The 19,387-nt window shown below is 39.2% G+C and overlaps 1 long non-coding RNA gene across 1 annotated transcript; it reads left to right on the forward strand.

Moving 5' to 3' along the window:
* Positions 1-85: 85 nt before the first annotated feature.
* Positions 86-19,239, forward strand: LOC103095275 (uncharacterized). The gene is made up of 3 exons (XR_469283.3): positions 86-222; positions 643-13,736; positions 14,351-19,239. It is a non-coding gene; the product is annotated as an uncharacterized LOC103095275 (long non-coding RNA).
* Positions 19,240-19,387: the final 148 nt, after the last annotated feature.

Raw genomic sequence — 19,387 nt, forward strand, 5'->3', positions numbered from 1 at the left:
TCGCGCGCGAGAGGTGACTACCTCCAACGGCTTTTTATAAGCTTTTTGCCCCGCCCCCACCGCCTCTCGCGAGCCTTGGATATACCATCAGAGGTGTGGACGCAGGAGGAGGGGAGCCGGGAGAAAGAGACGCTAAATCCCGATCCAGGAAAGAGGACGGGAGAATATAAATTTAACGCCGAAGCAAAAAGAGCAGAAAAATGGCAAACCGACGCATACAAGGTAAATGAGTCTTCTACAAGTGAATTGGGAAAAGCTCGAGTAGAATTCCCCCCCTATTTCCAAATTGGTACATCCCAGAAGACATACGAGCGGCTGATAAGCGCGCCAGAGGCTTTCTTGTGCTGCTTCTGCGCGGGTTGGGGGAGGGGTGTTGGCGGGAAATTCTGAAGCCGGGTGGAAAGATCAAGGCGGGGAAGTGAAAGGGGCGGGAAAATGAAAAGAGGTGGTTAATACTTGTTGCCGATTGGGTCAAATGTACTTCAATCATATTTGGGTAGGGATTCTAAGAATGATTGATCTTTTGACGGGAGGGGGGAGGGGAGGAGGGAGAGCCCATATCCGATTTAGAAATGTCCAAATCATGAAATGTTAAGGCTAGAATAGAACTTACTGACCTTCCAGGTCAACCTCCTCTTTCAGATGTGGAAATTCAGGCCCAGGGAGAAATGACTTTCCAAGATTTGGAAGCAGAATTACCAGCAAGAGTGGAATCCATGTGACCTGAGCCTCCTTCCACTCCCCACTTCCCTGCCCCCCATCAACGGCCTTTCCCCTTGGCTACTTTACATTGGCATGAAAATCTGCCATCTCTGTAAAGACATCAGTGCCAACCAGCTGCCACCCACTCTAAAAACACCACTATCATCTTGCTCACCATTTCACTTCAGACCCAGATCCAACGAATCAATTAAAAAAATAAAAAATAAAATTAGATTTTTTAAAAGCAATAAACATCTATTAAATATCTACTGCGTGGGGATGGAGACAGTCCAGTGTCAAATGGTTTAACACCAGGAAACTGCCATGATTTTAATCAGTGGTAACATTAAAGAAGAAGCATTGCTTATGAATGAGCCCGTAGGACCATGGGATTTTCCCAGGTAAAGCCTCCTATGTGTGTTGTCTTTCCCCATTAGAATGGCAGCTCCTTAGGATAGGAACTGTCATATTTCTTTTCCCATCTGGGTGCTTCTCTCAGCATTGAATATAGTAGGCACTTAATAAATGCATTATTCATTCCTATGTCCATCCATCTGAAGGAAGAAACAGTAAGATGACTTGGATCAGTTACAGTGAAGAACTAACAGTGACAGTTTACTGGCCCACAAAACTCACTGAGTCAGCATCATGCCTGAGCAGCCAGATGAGCTGATGACATTAGGCTTCCTGGAGAGGCCTAGCTCTCCAACAAAGCCCAATTGACTACATTTGACCAGGTTTTTATTCTGAGCTACATTTTTAGAAAAGACACAACCCTGAAATCTGGAAACTCCTGAATTTAGAAGGCACTTTTACTTTTGATCATTTGGAGGTGATTGTCTAGAGCATCTCTGCTTTTGATCCAAAAGGAAGTCCAATAACTTTTGACATTTGTACCTATCCCACATCTAAAATATCATAGAGGTCAATGCAGCCAGCCCTATTTACCAACACCCCTGAACTGCCAGGAATCATTAAGATTCAAGAATATATCAGTTGGCTTCTTACAGAGTGGAGAATCCTAGATCCTCCCCCCACCCCCATTATATAAGGAGGTAGACATTTTCAGGAATTTGGTCTCTCTTGGACATGAGGTTGATACTCCAAACTGAAAGTTTGGAAGTTTTTTTTTTTACTTTTGAGGATGAAAACCAGAGGAGTAGCTGCCTAGGTAATGAATGTAGAAAGGCATTTTCCCAGAAAGATCAGCTAAGAAATTATAAGAGAATTTATACTGGAGAGAAATTTCATCTATGTAATCAATGTGGCCAGTCATACTCCCCCAAAATTCAGCTTCATAAACACCAGATATGCCACATGGGAACAACATATTCTTATTGTCATCAATGTGGAAAGTTTTTTTTTTCTTGAGATGGAATTTTATTGGTCATCAGAAAATTTACACCAGAAAAAAAAACAACTTATAAATGTAATGGATGTAGAAAGGCCTTTAGGTTGAGAAATTAGCTTGTATGTCAAAGAATTTGCAGTGGAAATATACAGTGGAAATACTTATAAATGTAATGACTGTGGGCTTTTCATCAGAAAAGTTATCTAGTTCAACACTGAGAACTCACATTGGGGAAAGACCTTATAACAGTGATGGTGAACCTATGGCATGGGTGCCAGAGGTGGCACACAGAGCATTCTCCATGGGCACATGGCTGCCCCCCCCCAATTCATTACTAGAAAGGTAGAGGGACTCAGACAGAGCTACTCCCTTCCCCCTCTCCACCATGCCTGATGGCATTTTTTCACATCTCTTGCCCCTATGCCCAGCAGCCCAATGGGAGTGCTTTCTACCTCCCCTGTGCAAGGTAAGGGGGTGGGCAGGGCATACCCAACTCTTGGTGGGGAGGTGGGACAGACACAGGATGCAGTCTCTGTAGGATGGGGTAGGGGTGGCGGTGGGTCCCAGCATTCTATCTCTAAAAGGTTCACCATCACTCCCTTACAAATATAATGACTGGAGAAAGGGCTATGGGCACAAAATTAACTTTCCTAAGCATCAGGTGATATCTACCTTGTTTTTTGTTTATTGATGGAAATTCATACTAATATTCATGTTTTGGACAAATGATGTATATTGTAATATTCTCTTTCAAATATGCATTAAACCTAGATGAGAAGTAAAAAAAAAAATCCAGAAAGATCGTACCACATAGAAATTGTATGAATGTGATGAAATGTACGTTTTCCTCTATTTAATCAATACTATTCTCATTATTATTTCTTAGTAGAAAGAGGAACCTTTGAACTATGACTTTCCATTTCTTTTAATGGGTTTTCCAGCTCCCAAGACATCTCATTCCACTTTGGGACAACAGGAATTGATAGGAAGTTTTTCCTCACATAGAGCTAAAATCTACCTCTTTGTAACTGGTACCCATGGTTGCCAGACCTATCTGCTGGGGCCAAATAACAGAGGTCTTTCTACTCACCCAATCCCACCCTCCCTCCTTTTTCCAAGACTCTCCTTCTCTGGGCTCAACATTCTCAGTTCCTTCATTTGGATGTGGACTTGGAGACCTGGCTTTGAATTCTAGTTTTGTCTTATATTCACTGAGTATCTCTGAGAAAGTGAATCAATCTTTCTGGTTCTGTTTCCTCATTGGTAAAATAGAGAAAATAAGACTCCCCACTCTATACCACCCTGATTAGTTGAGGAAACAGTGCTTCAGCAATACTTCTCTTATATTTCTGCTCTTTTGCACTTGTTTGCAATGTTTTTATGCCCTAATACATGGTCAGTTTTTGTGCTCTTATATTTCATAGAGCCAAAATTAACTTTCTAAATCATGAGGTCAAATGCATATTTTATAATAAATATATAGATAATATATGTCATATTGCCTGTCTTCTGGGGAAGGGAGGAAAAGGAAAGAGGTGAGGAGAGAACATGGATTGCAAAATGTCAGAAAGCAAATATTTTTTAAAACTATGTTGACATGGTAATCTGGAAAAAAATAAAAATGGATTATTAAACAAAAACAAATCATGAGGTCAGAACCCTTCATTTTATTTTATTTTTATTTTTAAAAATCCTTACTGGGACAGCTGGGTATCTCAGTGGATTGAGAACCAGGCCTACACATGGGAGGTCCTAGGTTCAAATATGACCTCAGATTCCTAGCTATGTGACCCTGGGCAAGTCACTTAACCCCCATTGCCTAGCCCTAACCACTCTTCTGACTTGAAACTAATATACAGTATTAATTCTAAGACAGAAGGTAAGGATTTTTTTTTTTTAAACCCACAGTTGAGAAGTGTCTGAGGTCATATTTGAACCCAGGAACTCCTAGCTCTAAGCCTTGTTTTAAATCAATTGAAACACTTAGCTGCCCCTAGAACCCCATATTTTACAGGAAACTTCAATCAACAAGCTTTTATTAATAGTTTTGCTTGCCAGTCACTGAAGATGGCCAAAAATAGTCTCAGTTTTCAAGGACACCACAGGATGTGGAGGGAGCCAGCCATGCAAACAGTTAAATGATATGTGTCTATCTGTGTGTATATATGCTTTTTATAAAAAATAATTCTCCCCACTCTTTTAAAAAAATAATCTGTAATTTTATCTATATTTTATTAAAATTGACAATTGATTACAATTTTATGACATACAAATCTAAAACAAAAATAAAAATAACAGTTTATTCATCCATAAACTACACAATATTTACATTTATAACTTACAAAATAATTGCAATAACAATATTTTAATGTGATAGAAGACCTTGTTTTTCTGCCCAAAGCTCCCTAAAATGTGGTGCTGCTACTAGGAATCCTTTCTTCAGATATTTTTGAGATTTTTGCTTTCATAATAGCTACAGTAAGAAACCTTGTTTCACACAAATAAGATAAAAGTTCTGAATTGTGGTAAAATGTTATTGCTTCCTTTGATAAAATGGGAAAATCTTTATTCAGCTGTAGCCAAAACCACAAAAGTTTTAAGTTCAAATGTTTGTTTCAATGTGCCAACCAACATGTCCTCAATTACCCAGATTTGTTCCCAAGAAGTAAGACCATTTGTATCTTATTTGCTCATGGCATAGCACATTGAGCTCCTTATTCTTTTATGTTTAGAAATATCTAGGCCATTTAAATAAAATTAGAATAGAACAATCAAATGATAAGCAAACTTGTCTTTACTGTCTTCTATTTGTTTCTGAGAAGCACATCAAAAACTTTATTTTGCTAATTCATTACACAGAGATTTAACTTCTCCATTCCACATCACCTACCATTTTCTTTCTTTTTTATTTAAAAAACCCTTACCTTTCATCTTGGAATCAATACTGTATATTGTTTCCAAGGCAGAAGAGTGGTAAGGGCTAGGCAATGGGGGTTAAGTGACTTGCCCAGGGTCACACAGCTAGGAAGTGTCTGAGGCCAGTTTTGAACCCATCTCTAGGCCTGACTCTCAATCCACTGAGCTACTCAACTGTCCCCTCACCTACCTTTTTAGATCAGAGTAAAGATTTGAGGAAGGTTGATGAATGTATCATATTCATTCTTTTCAAAAATTATTCATTAAATATGAAAGTTTCAAGAGATGATAGAGAACCCATGATTCCCCCTCCTACCATGGAGAATTTTAGTTGCTACAAATAACATCAACATTTTCCTTATATAATGAGAGCATTTTTTGATACTTAACAATTCCATAAGCAACCATACAAGAAGCAAGAAGTTCTTTTAAAATTTTATTTTCTTGTTACTTTTGTCAACCTGGAGAAACACAGAACCACTAAAGTAGTCAGTAAAACCCAGTCTTGAATCAGGAAAGAGACAGTTGTCAATATCTGGCGGCCACACAGCCAAGTGCCCAAGAATCAACAGAGCCAAGGGCTCAGCGACTCTGGGAACTGTGTCTCTGAGAGAACCACTGAGAGAGCTGATTCTCCAAAGAACTTGGGGACTGATGTTACTTTTGAGGGAACTAAGGAAAGGGAAATGCAATTGATTGGCTTTACAACGGCTACAAGAAAATGCAAACATCAAAATAAGATTATCAGGGAGAGGCTGATGCTTTACAATGGATATTAAAGAAAGAATCCAGCTAACTACTGGCCTTCCAGGGAGAGGACTCTGATATAATGGGAGAAGCTTCTTAGACAAAAAGGGTACTTAACTTTGGATTCTATTTACTAGTCTAAACTAAACTGGGATCATTAAGTACTTTAAGGTCTATTGTTCAGTCTGAAGTGGGGTCAATCTGGGACCTCCCTAAAGGTATTTTCCCAAGGGACAAGGGAAAACTTGGGGTTCCCAAATTTCACATGGACACTTTGTTAGTTACATTAAAATTTCCAGATATTTCTCTCCTTTTTGTTTGTTTTTGTTTTATTTTTAAAATTTGTTGTTGTCGTTGGTTTGTTTTCAAGCAATCTTTTTGATGTTATAGATATGGCTTTTGAAAAAGACTGTTTTTACTTGTTAAAAGTTTCTGATTTTCTCTGGAAAAAATTCTTTACACATACACTTCAGGTTTATGCATTTCATGTGCTTAAGTCATCTTTAATCATCTTTGATTGTATCTGTTTAGCTTCTCCATTGGATTCCTTCTAGTATTTATCCATCAGGAAAGGACACTTTCTCTTTTTTAAAAATACAACAAAATTAAGGGGTAAGAAAGAAGAACATCCAGAGAAGGGACATGTGGAATGGGGGTAAATTATCCTAAATGAAAGAGCTTTTATAGTGGAAAGAAAGATGGGGAAGTTGGTAGGGGAAGCCCATTGAACCTTATTTTTTTTTAAATTTAATTAATTAATTTAGAATTTTTTTCATGGTTACATGATTCATATTCTTTTCCTCCCCTCTTCCCTCCCCGCCCCCCTTGGAGCCAAGAAGCAATTCTACTGGGTTTTACATATATCATTGTTCAAAAACTATTTCCATATTATTATTATTTGCAATAGAGTGATTATTTAAAGTCAACATCCCCAATAATATCCCCATCAAATCATGTTATCACCATTGAACCTTATTCTCATTAGACTTGGCTCAAAGAAGGAATAGCATGCACATTCAGTGGGGTATAGAAATCTATCTTATCCTACAAGAAAGTAGGAGGGGAAGGGGATAAGAGAAGGGAGTATGGTGGGGCTGAAAGAAGAGAGGGCAAATGGTGGAGGTGGTGTCAGAAACCCAACACTTTTAAGGATGGACAAAATAAAAGGAAAGAGGATAGTATAAACAGAGGGGGAAATAAGGCAGAAGGTAATACATAGTAATCATAATGGTGGGAAAACTGTTTTAATTAAATCACATTTTTCTCTGATTATGTGTAAAAAACAGTTAACATTAAAAAAAAATTGAATCTGAAATTCTTTGCCCATTACCCAAAGCAAGCAATCTCATATAGATTTTACATATGCAATCAGAAAAAAAATGAGAAACATTTTTAACAATTCCATAGTAAAGACCTTATTTCTCAAATACAGAGAGAAATGAGTTCAAATGCATAAGAATACAAGTCATTCTCCAATGTAAACAGGCAATTAGACAAAATAATTAAACCTCTCTATAATCATATAAAAATGCTCTAAATCACTAGTAGTAGTAGTAGTAGTCTCTTGGTAACCGAGGATGACGATTGTCTTTGTGCGTTTTCATCTATGATAGATGAGTGTGCACAAAAACACTTGTGTGTGAAGGAGATTTAAGTGGAAAAGTGGGTGCACAGAGACAGTCCCACTCTCTCGGCATTGGAAGCCTGGGCCCAGTGGCACGAAAAGTCGTTACACCTGGAGACTTCCTCAGCTGCACTGGTTGGCCGTGGCTGTGTTGTCCTTTGTGCTCCAACATGCCCTGAGCACTCCACAGTGCCTTGCTGCATCGCCATCTCAGCCGTTGAACCTTCTTATTGGTTTCTTCCGTCTGTTCAGCCAAAGCAGTCTTCACATGCTGGGTGAGCAAAGCCCTGGTTCACCAGGGGTCGACGACCTGATGGCTACCCTCACAAGGTTTGGCCGGCCTGTCAAAGCCATTGCCTGGGGTGTGGCCGCTGCCACATGCTAGCAGCTACTGGGAGCCACAAGTGAGAGCTGGGTGTCAGGTGGGGGTCAGAGTCTGGAGAACTGCCCTAGGAGGGCACAACAAGCCCTCCATACCAGAGGTACTACTCCTCCCTGAGCACCCCATACACCCCTACTATTTATTAGAGAAATGCAAATTAAACAACTCTGAGGTACCACCTCACACCTATCAGACTGGCTATTAAGACAGAAAAGGAAAATGACAAAAGATGGAGGGGATGTAGGGAAATTGAGACATTAATGCACTGTTGGGGGGAGTTGTGAACTGGTTCCACCATTCTGGAGAGCAGTTTGGACTTATATCCACAGGGCTATAAAACAGTACATTCCTGGGGCATCTGGATAGCCAGGCTTAAACACTGGAGATTTTAGGTTCAAATATAACCTAAGATTCTTCCTAGTTGTGTGTCCCTGAGCAAGTCACTTAATCCTAACTGGCTAGCCCTTACCACTCGTCTGCATTAGAAATGATACTTAGTATGGATGATATTTATTATATATTATTGCATATGATATATAAACTAATTAATACTATCAACTAATTATTACTAATATATAACTTATCATTAATTAATACATCATATGTTAATGTTGTTTATTATTATTCCTGGTTATAAGATAGAAAGTAAGGGTTAAAAAAACAGACAAAAAAAACAGGCCTTCATATTCTCTCCCTCCCATCCTACTCCCCAATCTCCAGGAAAGAAAAAGTAACCCTTATAACAAATTTATAGAAACAAATCCCCATCTTGTTGGTCATTGTTTTATTTATTTATTTGTGGTTTTTGTTTATTTAAACCCTCACCTTCCATCTTAGAATCAATACTGTGTCTTGGTTCCAAGGCAGAAAAATGGTAAAGGTTAGGCAATGGGAGTTAAGTGACTTGCCCAGAGTCACACAGCTGGGAAGTGTCTGAGACCAGATTTGAACCTAGGACTTCCTGTCTCTAGGCCTAACTCTCAATCCACTGAGCTACTCAGCTGTCCCCTCACCTACCATTTTAGATCAGCCATTGTTTTATGATACCTTAACTCTTCTCAAAAGGTCTTGTACCTTGTTTCCAATGTTGGAAAAATCTGCCCTAGATAATTATTTCCTACTTGCCTCCACTGAAACCCTACTCCTGGGCTTTTCTATGGTGTGAAAGTAACTCTGAACTCTCCAAGATTATGATAGCAGAGGTCAAACTCTGGAAGGTTCTTGGGTTTATCTTATATGTCTCTCATCTAGAAACCAGCCTAGCTAAATTGGGAGACATTTATCACCATGGCTTGAATTTTTCTGGATACTGTGAACTTTAAAAACTACTCCACCTTAATTAGAATGACAAAAAATAAGACCAGGAAATGACACTTCCCTATCAAAATAAAATTCTAGTTCCTTTTCTTCTTATAGTATGGCAACTTCCTGTAGTCTTGACTGCAAATGGGTAAGTGAAATATTACTGCATTCTGTCCTACAGACTTGTGGGATAGAAACTATTTTAAATTGGACCTATAAAAGGGCTTGTTAGAAATTTATTAAACCCAAATAAGGGCCTATTTTGAATTTTTTTCTTTCCATTTTTTCCCTTTCCTTATGTTTTTTTTGTTTGTTTTTCTCTTCTTTTGATAATTGATTCATACAACCCCATAACTCAACATTGCATCCTGAGCTGAACTGGATGTTTTTTAACACACACTTGGGGGGGGGGGTGTTGTATTTTAATAAAAATCCAAGATTTTGAATTTTTGTTCGAGAAAGATCTTCAAGGAAGAAGCTTGCTAACTCCTAAACCCAGAGAACGAACTGTTGCAGAAAGATGCCAGAAAACCTACACTACATCAAGAAGATCAAGAATGAACTGTGGGTGTGGTTGATTGAACTGAAGTTTGATTGAACATTTATTGTAAATGTACACTTTTATGCCAAAGGGGACTGCCCCTAATTTGACTTTTTGTCAATGCGCCTAGCAAAATATTGGTTTTGCTTTCTCTCTTTTCTATTCCTCCCTAACTATTGTAATTTCCTCTTAGAAATTGAATATTGTATACATCTATAGTTAGAAGTACTTTAGGACTACAAGATGATTATGTTAAATGATCAATGGGGAGACTAGTTTCCCAATGATCATCATGGGGGGGATTGTGAACTTTAAAAACTACTCCACCCTACTTAGACTATACTTTAGGGGAAGACAAAATTGTAATCACCTGATTGAACAATGAAGGCACTTAGTTCTCACCTTATAGTGAAGCTAGAACTTTAAGCTAAGTCTATTTTTAGATCTAATACAAAAAGGTGTTAAGTAACTATAAAGGTTAAATTAATCACAAAAAGGTCAAGTAACTCACAAAAGGTGAACTTAACAAAGAAATGTTAAGTAACTCTAAAGATATAATCAAATCAAAGAAGGTGAGAACTGTAAGATTTAAAAGAGTGGGAGCCATAAACTGTAATAGTTAAAATGGTTGGGTGTCATAAACTGTAGTGATTAAAATAGTGGAAGATATAAATTGTGATAGATATAAAGAGTGGATGAGTAAGTTGTGACCGCAGGAAATATGTTTTCACTACAGTGTTTTGTTTTTAAATCAAATATAAGGTGGTTGCCAGGGAAATATTCCCAATTATTCAAATATACCCAAGTCAGCTGGGTTTTATAGAGATTTTAATTAATACAAATGAGGAATTAAAGAAAAGGAGAGAAAGAGAGAAAAAGGAGAATAATGAGAAAAGGATAAGCTGGCCCTGGCCAGTCCTGGCCAACCCAGGCCTAAGCCCTAAGAGAAAAGATCAGTCAGTCCTTAATCACTCATCACAAGATCTGTCCAAGCAAGGATTCTAGTGACACCAGACCAGCTCCATCTCAGCTCAATCCTCAAACTGAATGTTTCAGAATGTCCCTTGAGCTCCTATCTGAGCTCCTATTTAAAGAGCATTTTCTCCTATGTCACCTCCCCTAAGTCCTTACATCTACAATCACAGTAGATGTTTTTCAAAGGACAGATCATTCTTAGTTCACACCTGAGTAGACTAGAATCTCTGAGTAAGTTTTCACCTCTTTGCTCCTTGTAAGTTCACAAGTTGCTTGACCTTTATAGGTACTTAGCACCCTTTTTGTATTAGTACTAAAATAGGCATAGCTTAAGTATGGGTTTAAAGTATTTTTCAATGTTCAGAAAAGAGTTTACAACTTTATCTTCCCCTAGGGCAGACTTAAGTAGGTGAGTTCTCACATTCCTAATCTAAGTAGAGTTCACTGCCCAAATGTGGAATGGTCTTAATCCAATCTTATGAAGTAGGGTCTGGGAATTTTTAAGGTTCACAGAACTAAAAGTATGGGCAGTCCTGGAGAAAAAGCCTTTAATGTGATTGGTAGATGTGAAAATTTGGAGAAGGAGACACAAGGATGAAAGGTCTATATATTTGAGATTTTTCATCCCTCAAGGACACTCTCTCTCTCTTTCCCTGATTGGTGGTGGAGAGTTAGCTATGAGCTGCATGCTGAGCCTTTCTGCATCTTAGTGTGGCTACAAGCTATTGTCCAGTTCAATGGTGGTGAGTTTCTGGCTGAATTTTCCTCCTTTACTTTCCAACTTTTTCCTCTCAAAAGCCTCTAATTTTCTTCAGAGACCTAGAGGTGGGGAGTTTAAAACTCCCCCTGGCATAGGCCAGGTAGGAGAAATCCTATATCCTCTTTCCTTCTTCTTAAATTCCTTCCTTCTATATTAATTAAATTACCATAAATTTCCAGACTGACTTGGGAATTTTATTTGGCGACCATTTAAATCTAGATTTAAAGTCACAACCCTAAAATTATCTGACAATACTCATAGAACTAAGGAGTGAAACAGCCACATTCATTTTGATGGAATGAATATCCCATAGATTAAAATCCTGGATGATTGAAGTATGGGCATGTAATAGTGGGATTGGCCAATTAGGAGCCAGTTTTTAGAGCATCAGTGATATCCTCTGGGTGCTATCGGGCAACATAACATTTTTGTAATCTTGTTTTTCTAAATGTGTGATGGAGGTGCACTTCCTCTCTCCACTTCACAACACATGCAGATGTCCTGTGGTTCATCCTGGCTCACTGCATTGTGACAGAAAGTCTTTTAAAAAGTTGTAGAGCTGGAAATGAGTTTACCCGCAAAAGGCTTGGACTGACCAACTTGATTTCTCTTCCCCAAGAGATTTCAAGTGATGGGGAGGAAGAAATGGCAGACAGTATATTGTGGGGAGAGGTAGTAAGTGCCAACTGGAGGTGAATGCATGGTGAAGCTTTTATTTCTCTCTGTTGTATTTATTCTTCCTGATCTAAAACAAGTGAATGTCATAGATAAATGGAACAGGCTATAACCATAAGTCCAGTAGAGTCCATACTAGTCAAAGCAGTCAAATCTGGTAGGGAATCATCCCTGAGAAGCAACTGGTGGTGAGTGGACCTATCAATCAATCAATAAACATTTCTCCCCCCCCCATATTATTCAAGCTAAACATACTTATATATTATATATTGGCCATTGTTGTAAGAGAATACTTGCACAAAACAAAAACCCCAAAATAAAAACATAAATAAATTAAAGTGAAAAATAGTATGCCTTGTCTGCCTTCCAACTCCAACAGTTCTTTCTCAGGAGGTGGAGAGCATTCTTTGTCATCAGTTCCTTAGAATTGTCCTGGATCATTGTATTGCTGAGAGTATGGAGATGGTAATGAATCCCATGGGAATGGATGAAACCATCCATTTGTAAAACCAAACCAGTTGTAAAGAGGGAGAAGAGAGGAGGACCCAGGGCAGAACCTGAGGGATACCTACACTTAGACAGTATGATCTGAAGGAGGATCCAGCAAAGGAGACAGAGAAGTAGTTAGACAGGATTTATGAAGGTCCAAAAACCTAGAGAGAAAAGATTATCAAGGAAGGGAAAAAAAAGATCAATAGTGCCAAAGATTGCAGAAAAGGTCAAGAAGATTGAGTATTAAGAAAAAGGCCATTGAATTTGGCCACTAAGAGATCATTGGTAACTTTGGAGAGAGTAGATTTGGTGGAACTATATGGTCAGAAGCCAGATTGTAAGGGCTTAAAAAGGGACTGAGAAGAGAGAAAGTAGAGATATCAGTCTCTAAACAAAGGAAAGACTCATTCATCAGCTATTCCATATCCCAAGTGAACTTTGTGGACAGGAACCACTTTGAATTTGAACCGACTCTCCCCAAGGGCTGTGGTATGACAGGGGGAGAATGGATGTTTAGGGAACACTTGCACTTTTGGTGTGAGGGCTTGCTGAGTCTTTTTCAGGATGACTCCTCTTCCTTTAGTGTTCACTTGTCACCCAACGCTCACCTGTGGCTCCAAGAAACTGTAGTGTGAGCAATGGCCACACACCAGTAAAACACTTGTTTAAAAACAAACAAACAAACAAACACAGTAAAATAAATACACCAGAAAAAAAAATACAGGTAAACAGGCTAAACCAGGTTGAGAGCCTCAAACCCTCAAGTGAGTTAGATGTCTACCCCAAGCATGTGAAGACTTCCCCCACCAAATGGGTACATGAGAGCAATTTGTTCCAAAATGGCCACAAAGTCAGTTGAAGGAGGTACTGTGGAGCTCTTAGAGCTTGGTCAGACATTGAAGACATCAAGGTTATCTACTGTATCCTGGGCCATCACCAGTCATCTTGACTTGTGTCTTGCCACTAGAATTCAATGACTCTGAAAGAGAATGAGGCCAACAACTTTGAACAACTCTGCCTCACTTAAATCCAATTCTTGTTCAAGTCAAGATATCACCTTTGTGACATCATTGGGCATCCTTGAAAACAAAGGATGAACAACAACAATGGTTGTAAAGGAGAGTGTGCTCACCGGGAGACCATTGTACCTTTTCAATGACTGACTCTGCCTAAAAGCTAACTGATGATAAATGGTCAACTGATATTGAGGAGATACTTCCACATCCCTGGGGTTAGGGACATGGCATTCCCAAGATCTGCAAAATCCATGTAAATTTTTTTGGTTTTCCCTTTGTAGCACAGAAGTTCTAAATTTTTTTTTCATTTACAGAGTGTTTACTATGTATATTTTTGGTATTTAAAGATAAAATATATTGATATTATATAATACCATACATGTATTATGCATTTCTGGTTTCTAAACTTTTTCTGTATTGTATGATGGCCTTCACATGCCATCTGTGGCTTCCACAAAGCTCCCCCAAAATCCCCATTTAATTTCTTATGCTGACCCATGATATATTGAAACTGCAATGGGGAAAGTCTCTAAGGGGAAGGAATAACTGTATTTACTGGTATTATTGGGAGATTATTTGATTTATTGATATTGGGGGTAACAAACTGGACAGGGGTTCCTGAGAAAGAGAAAATACCACCTTGTCCCCACATCCTTCCCCCTACCTAGGGTTCCCCTAGGACTCTTTGGGGGAAATATAACCCGTTATACTCTAGGGATCTGACCTGCCAGAGTATGCAACCTATCTAATTCAAAGACATGGATATCTAAAGATGATAAAAGGAGCAGCCACAGTAGAATAAATTGGTCAGCTTAATAAAGTATCTTATATTCCTGGCCTACAAAACAGACATTCTGTCTCCCCTAGGTGCAGGTTGGCAGAGTGAGAACAGAGTCTATGTGCCACCTCAGGAATAGCACAGGTCTACCTGACACAGACACGTCTAGGACATTATTTCACTCTCCTCCTTGTCCTCCAAACAGGGGAGAAACTACATTTGCAAAATCCTTCCTCAAGATGTATCTACTGGCTATTTTAATGCTCGTCTAAATTATACGCTTATCGATTTCGTTGAACAAAAAATATTTCTCTTTCTACTTAAGCCTCGCTATAGAACGGGAGACTCATCAGATGGGTGACCCATAGCCATGGATTCATATCGAGATTAGGTCTTATTTCATTTCTGCATCTTCCCCATCGCCCAAACAATGGCTATGGCTGGCAATAAATCTTCATAAGTGTCTGTTGAGTTGAATTGGATCTTTCTCCCAAAACATTTTATCTTGGGTAGCTACAAGAATGAAAGGCCAGAGCATTGGCTTTGTAGGGGAGACAGAATGTCTGCTTTGTAGGCCAGGAATGTAAGACACATTATTAATGCTGACTGATTTATTCTACTGTGGCTGCTCCTTTTATTATCTTTAGAAAACCCCTGGATTTGAATTAGACAAGTGCCATGCTCTGCAATACTGGGATAGATTCAATGGGAAGTCATGGTACTGGCATCTATATAACCTGGTTTCAGGTTGCTAGCTCTTCCATTTAGTGACTAGGTGGTCTTGGTCAAGGAATTTCTTTTCTTTAAAACTCAGGGTCAGGGCAGTGGGGTGGCTCAGCCAATTGACAGCCAGGCCTAGAGATTGAAGGTCTTGGGTTTAAATGGCCTCAGATACCACCTAGCTGGGTGACCTGGGCAAATCCCTTACCACTCTTTTGCTTTGGAACCAACACACAGCATTGAAATCAAGATGGAAAGGATGGGTAAAAAACCCCAAACCCTCAAGGTTCTTATTTGTAGAAGGGGAATAATAATATTTATACAATCTCTTAGGTACCTTACAGGGGGAAAAGTGTTTTGTAAATTATAAACCAATATGGAAATAGGTGCTACTATTGGGATTATAGCATTAGTGTCATATGTAATTATATGTATACATAATTATAGCTTTAGAGTTTTTCCTTTGATGCCCTTAGGAACAGATGTCATTTGAGTATCATTCATCCTACCATTCTGTCTTTCTAGATGCTTTTCTGATGCAAGAGCAGCATTTAAGCCCTTAGATATATGTAGGACCATCAAATTGAGAGCTGGAAGGGAATTTAGAAATGCTTCACTCTAATCCCATTATGGCGAAGTGGAAAGAACTCTGGGCATGGATCAGAAGCCTGGATCTGACTAATACCTGAAAAATCTCTTCTAAAATCAGATGTATGGGGGGCAGCTGGGTAGCTCAATGGATTGAGAGACAGGAGGTCCTGGGTTCAAATCTGACCTCATACTTCCCAGCTCTGTGACCCTGGGCAAGTCACTTGACCCCCATTGCCTAGCCCTTACCACTCTTCTGCCTTGGAACCAATACACAGTATTGATTCTAAGAGGGAAGGTAAGTGTTTTTAAGAAAATAATAATAATAAAATAAAAAATAAAAAGATGTAAGGAGCAGCTAGGTGGCTCAATAGATTAAGCCAGGCCCAGAGATGGGAGGTCTTGGGTTCAAATTTGACCTCAGACACTTCCTACCCTAGGTAGGTGACATAACTGCAGTTGCTTAGACCTTACTGCTTTTCTGCTTTGGAACCAATACCAAGTATTAATTGTAAGATGGAAGATAAGGTGTTTTTTTTTATTAAAAACAAAAACCACTCATTTAATTAATGGTCATCCTGACTTTGCTTGAACACCCAAACACCTATAATGAGGGAAAACCCACTCCCTTGCCAAGTGTGAAGACTCGATTTGGCTATCTCTAGATTGTGATAATGAAGGTACTTAATTCTTCCTTTATTGTGAAGATTAAATTGTAATCCCCTGTCTATTTTTAGATTTTCATCCCCAAAAGTGTTAACTCAGTATTTAAAGTAGATCTACCCATTTTAACTATAAAAAGGTGTTAACTAACCAAAACAGGTATTAACTAACTACAAAAAGTGTTAAATAACCAAAAAAGGTGTTAACTAACTACAAAAGGTGTGACACCCATTTCATACATTGAGTGGGCAGTCCTGGAGAGGACCGTCTGCTGTGATTGGTAGAGGTAAAAATTTAGGGGAGGTGACACAAGAGAAAAAGGTCTTTAAATAGAGGAAACAGAGGCATACAAGGATGGATTTGATTCAGTCACTTGGAGTTAGACTGGAACAGATCAGTCACTTGGAATTGGACTGGAAGACACACTTGAGAAACTGGAAGACAGACCTCAGACTTGGAGTGAAGAAGAGACACTTGAGGAGACACTAGAAGACAGACACTCTGAGTTAGAGTGAAGAGACTTGGCTGTGGAACTGGACCCCTGAAGGAGCTCATGCAGGAGACCTCAGAATGCTTTCCGTTTAGATGGTCACAGTGGTGAGTGTGAAAGGCTGACTTAGTTTCCTTGCCTTTCTGGAGGTGAGAACTTCTGAGAAAGGACCATCATCTTGAGATTCTTTTCCCCTGGCTGGGGCTTAGAATTTCTACCTGGCTATGAGGAAGCCAGAGCTCTCTCTCCTTCTCTTCCCTTTTTTCTCTTCCTTAATATCTTCTCTCTATTGTAAAATACACTATCATAATTCTATTTACTTGAGTAATTCATTTTGGGATTTAGTAATTAAATCCCTGGCGACCACCAATTTAATAGTCAATCCTACCACGATAAAATTTAACACAAGGGATGTCTGTGACAAAGATTGCTAAAAAAAAAAATTCTTTGCATTTTCAGTCCACCGTCCAGTGGTTTTCACATAGTAGTGTTGGTGGAATAGAGTTAAATTGTTTTCATTTATGTTTTTACTATTTGATACTTTATTTTTTTTAAGATGATCAATATTTCAGCTGAGGAGAGAATAAAAAGAATCCCAGGCATCTCAACTGCAGCTGAGCACTGGACACAATCACCACTATACACTTGCAGTTCAGTGGTGAAATGTGGGCTGGTTGGTTGTATTTATATTATTTTAAAGAAAAAATGCTTCTGTAAATGGTTGTAGCTGAATGGGGCCACCATGTTTCTCTCTTCTGACTCAATGGCTCAAGTCTCCATCAAAGAACATGCACAGAAATCTCCTCTCAGTTTATGGTTCTAAGAATGTGTAATAACACCTACCTCCCATGATTGTGGAAAGGATGAGATATTTGTAAAGTGTTCAGCAATCTTTAAAGTTATATAAATATTAGCTTTTTTTTGAGACTCTGAGTCTGCCATAGATTTCTGTACCCACCCATAGCTACCCTCCAAACTTATACATTCACACTGATTCTCAAAGCACTTAAGATGTGTTGCTCTGCTTCCACATCTTGTCCCACCTGGTGACCCTCAATAATTCTCTAAGTATCTGCAGGACTGGAACCTTTTGTAGATGACTCATCTGACTCTTGAAGCCATTTGTACCAATGCCAGACTTAACTTCTCTCTGCCCTTTGTCTCTCTGTCTTTGAGGACAGTGCTAAGGATGATGGCTACATGGGTGGACAGGAAGGGCTAAAACAAATTGGTTTCATCATGTTTTGGTGCAGACTGCTGCACCACCTGGCTTGGAGAACACAAGGCAGCAACTGCTGGAATACAGCTGATTTTGGGGAAGGAAATGTATGGCAGACATCAGGAATGCTTTTTTACAAAATGCTTTCCCTCCTCTCCCCATAGACATGTTGTGTCAAAAAGCACTGCTTCAGGCTTTATCAATTGCACTTGCAGACATGGAGAGATCACAACTAAAGCAGAGTCTTTGGAGAACTAGGTTGGTCTACCTTCCAGTCCAAGATGTCTCTAGATACTTGTCAGGATCATGGGATGAGCCCAGTTTGGCATCAGAGGCCTTGGTTTAAATCTCAGCTCTCCCACTTGCTTGCTATGTGAGCTCAGGCAAGTCACCGAACCTGTGTCCAGATCTCATCTTTCTCATCAGTAGAATGAGGCACTTGCACAAGACAGTCTCTAAGGTCCCTTCTATTGCCAAGTCCATGACTATGACTTTGGTTCCTATTTGGGTTCTGTTACCTACCATTGATATAACAGGGGATTTAGGCCTGGAAGCAACCTGGGACATCATCTAGGCCAAACTTCTCATTTTATAAATTTCATAGGTCCACAGAGGAAAGGGACTCATCCGAGGTCACACAGTCAGGGGGATTTGAACCAACGTCCTCAGACTGAATCTATCTATAGCTCTTTACACTGTACTGGTGCCTCACTTCTATATGATCTTAGACAAATTGCTTCTCCTGGGGCCTGTCTGCTCCTTTGCAAAATGGAGGGGGAGAGGTCATCATTCCTGGTCCTAGATCCTAGGATCTTGTGAGAACAAGAGCTAATTTCCTCTGTTTAGTTTCTGTCAAAAAGTTTACAAGCTAGGGAGCAGCTACATGGTTCAGAACAGAGAACCAGGACTACAAATGAGAGGTCCTGGTTTCAAATGTGGCCTCAGATACTTCCTAGCTGTGTTACCTGGGCAAGTCACTTGACCCCCATTGCCTAGCCCTTACCACTCTTCTGCCTTGGAACCAATACACAGTATTGATTCTAAGACAGAAAGTAAGGGTTAAAAAAAAAAGTTCACAAGCTCCTTTTAAAAAATTGTACCTGTTTTGGTTAGATGATAGAAACTGTGATTAGCAGGGCTTCCCTTTCTTGAACAACTTTTGGGAAGCTCAGTGCCAGCTTCAATACCCACTTATCTCAGGTGCCTGCTGAGATCTGCAGGGTTCTTTGCTATTTTCAGGTGATCTTGGCTGTTTTTCCCTTATTTTTTGGTATTTTAAAGTATGTTTAATTTTGTGTCCTAGGAAATTTAAAACATTAAAGTATAAATTTAATTTTATTGGCCAATTCAGATCCTTTTCAGACCAGGTGGGCCATAAAACCCAAGTTCTCAAACAAAGCAAACAAATCTAAGTTATTTATCTGAACATCAGTTTTCTCACATATA

Source organism: Monodelphis domestica, chromosome 6, assembly GCF_027887165.1.
Source record: "Monodelphis domestica isolate mMonDom1 chromosome 6, mMonDom1.pri, whole genome shotgun sequence".
Taxonomy (NCBI): domain Eukaryota; kingdom Metazoa; phylum Chordata; class Mammalia; order Didelphimorphia; family Didelphidae; genus Monodelphis; species Monodelphis domestica.